The sequence below is a fragment of the Lygodium microphyllum genome, chromosome 2 (genome assembly GCF_053477565.2).
Source record: "Lygodium microphyllum isolate KBCC chromosome 2, Lygodium_microphyllum_v1.1.10, whole genome shotgun sequence".
NCBI classification, from domain to species: Eukaryota; Viridiplantae; Streptophyta; class Polypodiopsida; order Schizaeales; family Lygodiaceae; genus Lygodium; species Lygodium microphyllum.
Window position 1 is genome coordinate 59,711,312 of NC_141136.1, and position 11,591 is coordinate 59,722,902.

An 11,591-nucleotide genomic window follows, 5' to 3' on the forward strand; every position below is an offset into this window, starting at 1 on the left:
ATCCATTACAAGAAATTATAATCGTTTTTTGTCACAAAGGTTAATAGCTCATATCGAGGAGGACTTTATGCTCTCTGACTTGAGCCAAAAAGCTCATCAATCGGAGTTTCCTACAAAGAGTTACGCCCCTTTTACTGATAGCTGGCCCTGTGGACTGCATCTAGATGGCTACCCAAAAAGGCAAAAGCAAGGCCCAAGAGAAACTATAGAGGGAGATTAGAGACTCCCAGACCTCCATGAATGAGGAACCAAGTTTGGCACATGATTACCATGGTAACATAGAGGAGGAAATTCTTGAAACGGACCCGTATACCCTTCTTAATAACACCCTCTGTCACAGCATGAGCTCCGTCATATGGAATGACACAATGATATGGTCACCAACCACTGCCAAATGATGTCCAAGTTTGATGAAGCAATCAAGCACATGGCTCTCTCAAACTTGAAGACTCAATAGACCTTGGAGCAGCTCACTACTCTTGTTGCTCAGTTAGCGACCGCTTCATCCTAAGAGAAGACCATTGACTCTAAGCATGAGTCTAGACGTCCTCCACATCAGGAACTGTTTCATGGTCCATAGGGTATACTTGGCGCTAAGGGAATTTCCCCTTCTACCTATGAGATCGGTGAACCCTCTCATGCGCATGATGAGCCCCTATTGAATTGCCCCGTCCACCATGCAACCAACATCCCTTTGATGCCTTCTCCCATCCTTGGTCGGCCTCCCTCACTCTCCCTAGGAGCCCCCATGCACCCCATATGAATCAGCCCCATCAAGGATAATATGGTACAAATGGCTAGCCTGGAAATCATGGATAGCATGGTTATAATGGATAGCATGGTTATAATGGTTATCATGAATCTGACTTGGAGGAATGGACGTCTAAGTTGGAGTCCTACTTCAATATCTACCCCTGCACTGACGATCGGAAAATACTTTTTGCTTCTCTCCACTTGGAAGGATTTTCCCACACATGGTGGCGCTATATCAATAGAGAGAATTAACAGTTCATTGACTGGGAAGATTTTAAAATGCATATGGTCCAAGTTTTTGTGTCCCCTGTGGAAAAAGAGAAATGGGCAGGATGATGGTACATTCTTGACCAACGTAACCTCACTATACGTGAATACACAAATTAGTTCATGAACTTGATCATGTATGTAGAGAGCATTAGTGATGATGCTAATTTGCACAAGTATATCTATGGGTTGGAATCAAGCTTATCAGTAGATGTCATGGCCCAAAAACCTACCACATAGTTTGATGCAATGGAATTGGCTGAGAGATATGCAAGAAAGTACCGTAAGAATGCAATTTTTTAGCAAGGTGTTGGACAGCCATGGGCTCCTTCACGATCAGCCTCATACGGAGGTGGTTTTTGAGGCACTTCTATGCCCAATAACAACCCCAAGATACCCACTTACCCCGCCTTCCATGCTGAAAGAAAAATGGGCACTTTTGGGATAGCATTGGGATCTAATGCTGAGAATAAGTATGTTGAAAATAAACAGTCCACTGCATCACCTTCCCATGGGTCCAATATAGCCAACGGTTCATCTCCCTAGATGTTGTGAAGGAACGAAAGGAAAAGGGCCTATGCTTTAAGTGTGGAGATAAGTACACTGTTGATCATGCCTCCAAATGCCCATACAAGATAGCTAAGTTCAAAGTTCATAGCATGTATGTCATGGAAGATTCGCATACTAAGGAGGATGACCTGCCTAGTGATCGGGCTGAGCCTATGGAGGATGTTGATCATGAGCAGTTCTATGACCTCGAGGATGGGTTTCCCTTTGACCCGGGCGATGCTCCATCATAGATACTTGATTTAACATTCCACCCACCTCCCACTTCCCTTTGCTTGATCTCCTTGGACACTTGGATGGGTTCCCATAGCCCCAGCACCCTTCACATTCAAGGCAGTATCAATGGAAAGCATGTTTTTATCCTTGTGGATAGTGAAAGCACTCACAGTTTTGTCAATAAATCAGCCATTGATCAGTTGAAATGCACTCCTATGGCATTGCACCACCCCTTGAAGGTCCAAGTAGAAAATGGAGAAGAAGAAATCAGCACGCATGTATGTCCTACAGTTTCCTTATGCTTGGCTGAAAATTATGTGGCACTGGTTGATCTGATTGCCCTACATATGGGCCCCATTGACACTGTCTTGGGATGTGATTGGTTGAAACAATTGGGGAATATTGCTATGGACTTCTCTCAGCTTTACATGGAGTTTATGATGCATGGACAGCCTATCCACCTAGAGGGAGTTCAAGATCACGTGGATTTTCAACACATTACAACAAAGCAACTTAAACGGGAGTTTAAGAAATGCTCACAAATATTTTTTTTGCAATTAAATAAGGACAATTTTGATCATCCCTCTGTAGTATCTAATGATTTATCCTTGTAGGCCTTACTTGAGGAATACAATGACCTATTTCACATGCCTACGTCCCTTCCTCCCAAGAGACAAGTGGACCACCCACTTGACCTAGGGCCCCATTCCAAGCTAGTGAATAAACCCCCTTACAGACTCTCCAAGTGTGAGCGTGAAGAGGTTGCAAAGAAAAACAAGGAGTTGTTAGAGATGGGTTTCATTAAACTGAGTTCTTCCCTCTATGCATCCCCTATCCTCTTAATCAAAAAGAAAGATGGCTCCTTTCGCATGTGCATTGACTACAGAGACTTGAACTAAATTATAGTGAAGAACCGCTACCCCATCCCATGGATTGATGATTTGCTAGATGAGTTGAAACGGGCATGCTTTTTCACTAAGATTGACTTGTGCTCTAGCTACCATCAGATTCGTATACGAGTAGGAGATGAGGTCAAAACGGTCTTCAAGACTAATCCTAGACTTTATCATTTTCTAGTGATGTCTTTTGGGTTGACTAACGTCCCCACTACTCACCATGGCCTCTAACATCTATATGTACATTCATTTCACTAGAGCATTGTGCACATTCATTTAGTTAACATATTATTTTAATGTTGATAGAACCATGAAGTTACAGGTCGTGAGGTGGGCAATCTCCTTGCAACATGTGCAAGAATAATGAATTGAGCTTATATGTTCATGTGGCAACAATGCATCTATATCATGATATAGCTCTTTTGACTTTGGTAATATGTGGAGATTTTACATAGATCATGACTACAATAACATAATACAATGATTGTGGAAGGTTTTTATTAGTCAAGTCAAGAAGAAGAGAACATGAATGTAGGAGGTGAAGGGGCTATGCCAAATTTTGTTGCCTAATCAAGCTTTTTGACCATGTATTAGCTAGGTTGGGAGGAATACCTCTCAGCTCATCATAACTCTAAGAAAAGATATCACGGAATTCCTGAATCAATGACACATAGTCCTTCCTTTCTTCCAAATAGAGCATGGACCCTAATTTAATTAGCCGTGAATCATTCATCATACAAAGGTCCAACTCGATTACATCTGCATCTCTTATCCTCTCCTGATCCTCTACCCCTCTTAGATTCGCTACTTGATGACGTCTCACTACTAACTACATCCGCCAATGTATCTATCTCTGTAGAAGATAAAGGAAGCCTTTCACTTTGAAGAGATACAAGATAGGCATCTACTACTACACGTCTGGTACCTCTACCAAAGATCAATCGACTAGCAGGTATATCGACCTAACAGTCCACTTGTAAGATCCATGACCTACTTAGCAATACTTGATAGCTAGGCCACCCTGAAAACCTGATAACCCTAAAGTACAAAATGCATTCCACATTGACAACAGTCACATGGGCTTTAGAGATGCACCCTTCAGGTTTTCTTAAACTATCATTAGTCATTTGGAGAATTGTGGAGGCATCTTTATTTATTTCTAGACCTAGCCTCTCCATCAATTCTAAACTCATAATGTTGATAGAGGATCCCATGTCCACAATAGCATGATCCACTAATATTTCATCAACATATGCTTCTACTCTTGGACAATGCTTTTCAGCATGCTCAAACCAATCATCTTCTACCCATTCTATTTCCAAGGGCTCCACGATATGCCTAGTGTGAAAAATCTTCTTAAACTCTTTAGCACTCTGAGAGACAACTTGATCAAGTGCATGAGGTTTACATCTAGCTTAACTTTGCAAAGAGAACTCACTAAATCAAATTCATGATAGCTAGCAAGAGCTCTCTTTTCCCGCCAAACCATTCTCTCCTTTGGCCTTTGAACAAGCTTTGGTGCCTCTTTCTTGGCTTTTGCCTTCTTCTTTGACAATTTCTTATCCCTTTTAAGGTCAATTTTACTATCAATGGCTTTTAAAGGTCTGCCTTCCATGTCAAGTTTAAGGACTTGTGTCCCCTTATCATCTTTCTTAGGGTTTTCCTCGACATGTTTTACCTTGTCTTTGTCACCGTCTTTCCCCTTTTGACCTCTCATAATAACCCGTAAATTAGAAGCTTCAGTGCCTTTGACACAAACAACTTCAATAAGGCTGACTCCACTGCCACTAGGCAGCTGTTCTACAATAGCTTTCCCCTCTTTGTAGTATTTGTTTTGGTTCCCCATCTTGCTAGAGATTATTCCCTTGGGCTCAATGTTTAGTTGGACTTGGCTGTTTACTTTCTTGCTAGAAATAACTAATCTTACTCTAACAAGTACTAGCCAAATGGCCAGACTTCCTACATATGTCACATTTAACATTTGGACAATTCCTAGGGAAATGTTGGCTACCACACCACTTACAGTTGAATCTTGAGGGGGCACCCTCTTCAAGGTGTCAAATCCCTATCAAATTATACTACTTCTTAAGTAAATTGAAATCAATAGCTATTTTCATATATTGTCCGATGATCATGTCACTATAGTGCTTATCATATCCTTAACTTTGCCAATGACATTCGAGGCACTTGACTCATAGTCATGATCATCTACCTGTCGTTCCATTGGCCTAACCACTTGATTAGGAATTGGATGTTGATACCCTGGAACAACATTAGGGTTTATTGTTTAGCCTCCAACACTAAGTGGAGCCATTTGACTAGCCAAAGGCATGGTTACACTCGGAGGAGCTGGCAACATGGGTACATTTTGAATCATGCTTCCTCTCCCATATTGAAAATACTCATGGGCATCCCTTGACCTCCATTTGACAATGCTAGAGTATTTCCAATACCTAAACTCAGATTCTAGTTTTCCTTAGAGGTATAGGCCTCTTGTAATCACAACTCTACCTCCTCTACTTGTGTAATAGCCATATCAATATCAACGAGAGAAACACTACTCAATTGCACTTGAATATTAAAGTCTAGCCCATGCAAAAATTATTGCAAGTGAGTGGCAGCTGGAATAGGAATATAGGTTTGCAACTTATGAAATACTTCTTTTAGTTTCTTGGTATAGTCTCGAACATTCTCGTGAGGTTTTTGATTGTTACATTGAGAACACGTAGCCAATACTGACCTCCCCTTTCAAGGGCACACTCTCTATGAAAGGCCACAAAAAATAAATAAATCATAGTTATGGTTCCAACCTCTAGGCTCTACTATCATACTACAGCTCGTCCTTTCAAAGTCATATTAAATAACATCATCAAGTGTCCATCTTGGATTCGATAGTTGAACATTAACTTTTGGAACTCATTAATATGAAGTTTTGCATCTTCCTCTGTTAACCCATTAAAAATGGGTAGAGGAAATCCTAAGGCTATCAAGTTTGGCATTTCTATTGGGATTGCAATGGATTGCGCCATGTGACAATCAAATTTGGTAAAGGAGTTTGAATGATGGAAACTATTACTCCACTCAAAGTGGGCTAACTAACCAGGAGAGGAGAAGTACTATAACTTCCACCTTCTCCTAATGGACTATTCGTGGGACTAGGGTTACTAAGACCTGCCCCTTGTAGGGATATCAAACCACTTCTTTTTGCAGTGAATATCTCCTAATAATTTTGGCTTACCATCTAGCCCGTTCTTTCTTTCTTTTGAAGCTTGGGTTGATGGTCTTTTGAATCTATCTCACTACTTTGGGCATATACTAATAAATTGGTCCCTATGGACTGAGATTCGAAGACTGTCGTTTATTAGCTACACTTGACAAATGCACAACTAAACTCCAATTATTAGCTGCACCTAACAAATGCATAACCTATTCGAATCTAAAAAGGGGCATGACACTAGCTCTGTGGCACTAGCTGAATACACAAACCACCCACCCCTCATGGCCTCGCAGCCAAGAGTGTCTAAGGAGTATACTGCCCTAACCTCTAATATAGAACTTCGCATTTGCATGAATTCTAATCCAAAGATAACCCTTCCCACACTCCTTAGAGGGGAGTCCCTACATATATCAGTGTAGTACACCACGTAAGCACAAACAAAGGGAGTGCCCCTTGGCTAATTGTCGTGGTCCCACTATGGCTCTCCTACACCTCAAGGATTGGCCCTAAGATGTACCATGAACACATAAAGCACGTACAATACATGCTCTACTCTTTTAATGAATCGATCCAAAAGATAATAGATATTCCTTGCTAAATACTTTCCAAGGAACGAACCACTAAGCCTACATCTTAGGGTACCTCACCTCCTCAACATAGGTCATTGCTCATAAAAAACAATTGTTGTGCATCCAGGATGATATCATGTTTTGCATGCAATGCAATTGTGTATGATTTATAGTCCTCAAAAAATTTTCCTTATTGTAAAAGTGCAAAAACATGTATTTTCACACCTTACTATAAACGAGATTGCTACATTGCCTAGCCAGCATCGAGCATGCTTGTACAATTGAACCCTCTTAATATTAAACCACATATGACCTATATGCCATGCATCATTATAATTCAACGTATTATCAGTCCTTAACACCCCCCTTCTCCCTACTGCTTAAGGTTATGCATTTGGTGGTAGGTTTAGAGAGCGGTTTTTAATATATTTTTCTTCATAAAAGCAATAAATACCCACTTTAACATAGAGATAGAGATGAACTAAGGCTAAACGTCATGCCTCAAAGTTATCATACATTCACAAACACAAATATTATTTTTTTCTATTTTTTGAATGTTAAAAACTATTTTCTCTATTTTTTCTTAATTTTGCTATTTATTTATTGATAAATACCATTATTTATTTATTTACTAATTAGGCTAATTGATCTGATTGAGAATTATTCTCCCATCACATTCTATCCTATATGAACATTATATGCACAACAAAAACCCCAAAACCACATGATTTTTCTTAAACCACAATGTTGCAGATTTTGTGTGTTTATGAAGAAATTATTAGATGACTGATTTTTCTTGATTTCTTTAATATTTTTTATCAATCACATCATTGACAACCATTTCTAACCAAAATTTATCATAAAGCAATAAAATCTACAACGACTTACTCATAAAATCGTACATTATGTCGTTCGTATCTCATGATTAGAGTCTCGTTGACACTTCCCAATAGCTGCTCTGACAATCCTTCCAACCTGGATCTACGCTTCTTTATGCTCCAGCATCATCTCACAATCAAAATCTCTCACCTCGGCCCATCCCCTTCTCTCATTGAATTAGCCATGGAAATACACAATAAGAGGAGAGAGAAGAGAGAAATACTAAAAATCAACATTTTGATTCCTTACATGATAATCTACGTGTCCACAGTCAAATTGAAGCCCTTGATGAGTAGATCAAAGATGTACCATCAATCCCCTTGATGATCCCAAGCCTTGAAGAGGCACAAATGTGTGCCCCCTCCCTGCCTCGATTTAGTTTTTGTGATTTTGAGTCTTTTAATTAAGGCTTAAGGCTTTAAACTTAAAAAAAACTAGTTCATCTTCCGAGTTTTCACACAACATCAAAAGTGGTTTTTTGCATAACAAAGGCCCAAACGAACTTTGATTCAAGATCCAGTTGGCCACAACAGCTTCATGGCATCGAAATCTATCAATTTGGCCTTCGTCACATACTTTTTGGCTCCCAGATCACATAGCTGCTTTAGAACGCCAAACCTTACGGGGATTAAATTGGGGGTCAAATAGACTCCAAATGATGAACCAAGACTTGCATTGCATTCCTAGCATCAAACTCTATCTGGGAAAACTCTCATCGATTTGCAATCGTTTCATTTTCCATGAAAATTTGGTCTTTAATACCTCTCTGACACTTTTCCACTTCAAAAACAAGCTCCAAAAATCCACTCACAAAGAGAGAGAGAGAGAGAGAGAGAGAGAGAGAGAGAGAGAGAGAGAGAGAGAGAGAGAGAGAGAGAGAGAGAGAGAGAGAGAGAGAGAGGGAGGGAGGGAGGGAGGGAGGGAGGGAGGGAGGGAGGGAGGGAGGGAGGGAGGGAGGGAGAGAGAGAGAGAGAGAGAGAGAGAGAGAGAGAGAGAGAGAGAATTGAAAAAAAAGAATAATAGATATATAAAAAACATAACAAGAACACATGAGGGAGACAAAGAGATAGAGAAAGAAAAAGGATTAGATGAAGAAATTTATAAAAACACATGAGAGACACACACACACACACACACACACATAACTATGCAAGTACAACATTATGTCATACAAGTACTATACATTATTATCATAATTAACTATTATTGTAATAACCACACAATAAAATTGGTAGGTAAAAAACTAGCCAACATAATTTATTCAATTCAATCAGCAATAATGATATTGATTAAGGAAAAAAACCTAAATAAAACATCTACTTATGTAATAATGAACAATAAGTTTAAGATTCTCATTCATATTTAAATGATTTTAAAAGTACAAATGGAAGAGCATGTACTTGCAAAGATAAAGGAAATGAAGGGATATAGAGGCAAAAGTGTGGCAACTTTATTCAAAAAACAATCACCAATCTAACATTAGAGAGTGTGTCAAAAGCTAAACATATATATATTTTTTAATGTAGTATATTAGAGAGAGAGAGAGAGAGAGAGAGAGAGAGAGAGAGTGAGTGTGTGTGTGTGTGTGTGTGTGTGTGTGTGTGTGTGTGTGTGTGTATGCACACACATGCGCATGCGCATGTGCTTGTGTGAGATTTTCAAAGAGGTAAACACATAATAACAAAAAAACCATTGAAAATATAAAATAATTTTAAAAATAAGTTTAATAGATTAGATAAAATATTTCTAAAAAAGAATAACCTAAAAACATATAGAAACAATCTTTATTATATTTGTATTGGTGAATCCAATTAAAAATATGAAATTAAAAAATATATATCTATAAAAGTATTGTCAAGGAGAGGATTGGGGAGAGAGAAAGAGGAGACACAAGAATGCAGAGATGAGAGAGAAGAAGAGAAGCATAAGAGAGAGAAAGAGAGTGAAAAGGAGAGAGAAAGACTAATAGAAGAGAGAGAAAGACAAAAAAGGAAGGAAGGAAGCCATGAAAGCTGGAGAGAGGGACAGAAGATGAAGGAGCATTATTATTATAATCTGATGGTCAAAAATCTAGTCCCTTACACCTTTTATACCGGCTAGTGTAGCTGGTATTTTATCCTCATTATTTTATTTTCCTCTCTTACATTCTATCCCCACCCGAAGTTTTTTGCCCTCCAAAACAAGTTGGGCACTTATTACAAAAAGACAGGGTAGGAGCAAACTAGAGTACTACTCTGCTACTACAGACATTACAAGGGTTATCTAATGGAATGATGGGTAATCATTTATGTATAAAGGGTCATTGATCATGTATGATGTATAGGTATGATTGGGGAATGATAAAATTTAAATATTGACCCATCTTCTCTAAGAAGATGAAGCCTACAAGGAGTGGACAGCGTGTTGTCTATACAAGACCTTGTTGTAGTAAATCTGAGATAAATTTCTGTAGAGAACTCCGATCAAGGTGTGCTGCACATCAAATTGGAGCTCTTGGTAAGTGCTTTCAGCCCATATAGGTTGGGTTTGGTTGTTCAGAGTTTAGAGTAAAATCTGGTGTAAAACAATGAGTTGTCGGTAATCTTCCCTGCACTAAAATATGGCCATAGATAACCAATCTTTAGCCAGAAGATTCTACCAAAAAAGAAATTGCCTGCAAGATGGATGGTAGTCTAAATGAGATCCCAAGCAATCCATTAACCTTCTGGATCAAAAGGTATTCCGTCATAATGATTGTCCAAGAGAAGAGAATAGCCATCAACCACATACTCCAATCCACCCGGATCAAATGGATACAAGGAAGTATCCCCATAATCAATTCCATAATCATATCCATCATCTTTCGGATCATAGGGAAGCATAATGCCATCTTCATCTTCATGTATGCCCAAATCATATATTACATCATCATCATCATATATATACCAGTCATCATAACCATGATCAAGTGCTCATTATCAAATGGATTCAATGGTTGTTGTAAACCTTGATTAAGTGTAAACTTATGCTTAAGAAGGTCATCATGAGGTTTCTCCAAGAGTCTAAAACCTTTGGCATAACCATCCACATCTATGAGTGCCTCATGTGATTCTTCAGCTAATATGTCATGAGCTTGTACATCTTGCTCTCCACAATTCCCTTCTTGTACATCTTGCTCTTCATTATTTTCTCCTTGTACATCTTCTTGGTCTTCTTGCTCTTTTCCCTTCAGTTGAATCTCCAACCACTTAGAGAGATTGGCATTAAGTGTGTCCATAGTGGCTCTCATTTGACACATTTCCTTCATCATCTCAGCATGATTTTCCTTCATCATCTCAGCAAGATTTTCTATACTATGTACATCTTCTTGTTGATCATGTTGCTCATTATCCCCTTCTTGCTGTTCAACTTTCTCATTGCTCTCTTCTTCATCATTAGCACCTTGAAAAGAGCTGATCATTACATTTGGGTGATCATGAGGTATGAACTGATTTGGATATAGGATACCATGGTAGTTATGAACTTGTTGCTCATCAAAGCTAGAAGAGTACTAATAAGCATGACCATTATTGTCATGTCCATAAGAATTAGGCTATTGAATTAAGGAAGGTTCACATGTATAATCATGACTATGTTGCTAAAAAGGTGGATGCTCATAAGTATAAGCATGTTGCCCATAATAGCCATTCTGCTTCCGAGGTTCACTAGAATATTGATACACTGTATTATGACATGGTATATCATATCTATAAGCATTAACATGTTGTCCAGTTGTACTTGCATACTGCTCATGTTCATTTGCATGTTGTTGCTGTCCATATTCATAAGATGCATGCAGATCATAATGTGTACCATCAGCATATACATGTTGGGCATAAGCATAAGCATTGAATACATAATGTCCATGAGAATACTCATCATGTTGTTGATAATAATCAGGGTGATGAGAATCCATACTTGATTCAAGTCTTGCTCCTTTTTCTCTATTCGTCTACATAAGAGCAATATACTGATGAATTAAAGCTCCAAGTTTATCAATATTAGCCTGTTTTTTAAGCCAACCTTGTTCATTAGAGCTTGAGCATTTGATCTCAATTGCCATAACTTGTACAGTATGTTTCCTAGCCAAGATACTTCAAATTGAAAAAACCCAAATACCAATGCTATGAAGAAACAAGCTATGACTCTGCCGCTTTGAGTGAATGGAGTAAATTCAAGTGTATCCCTGTCTTATGCAAATCCTTAGCA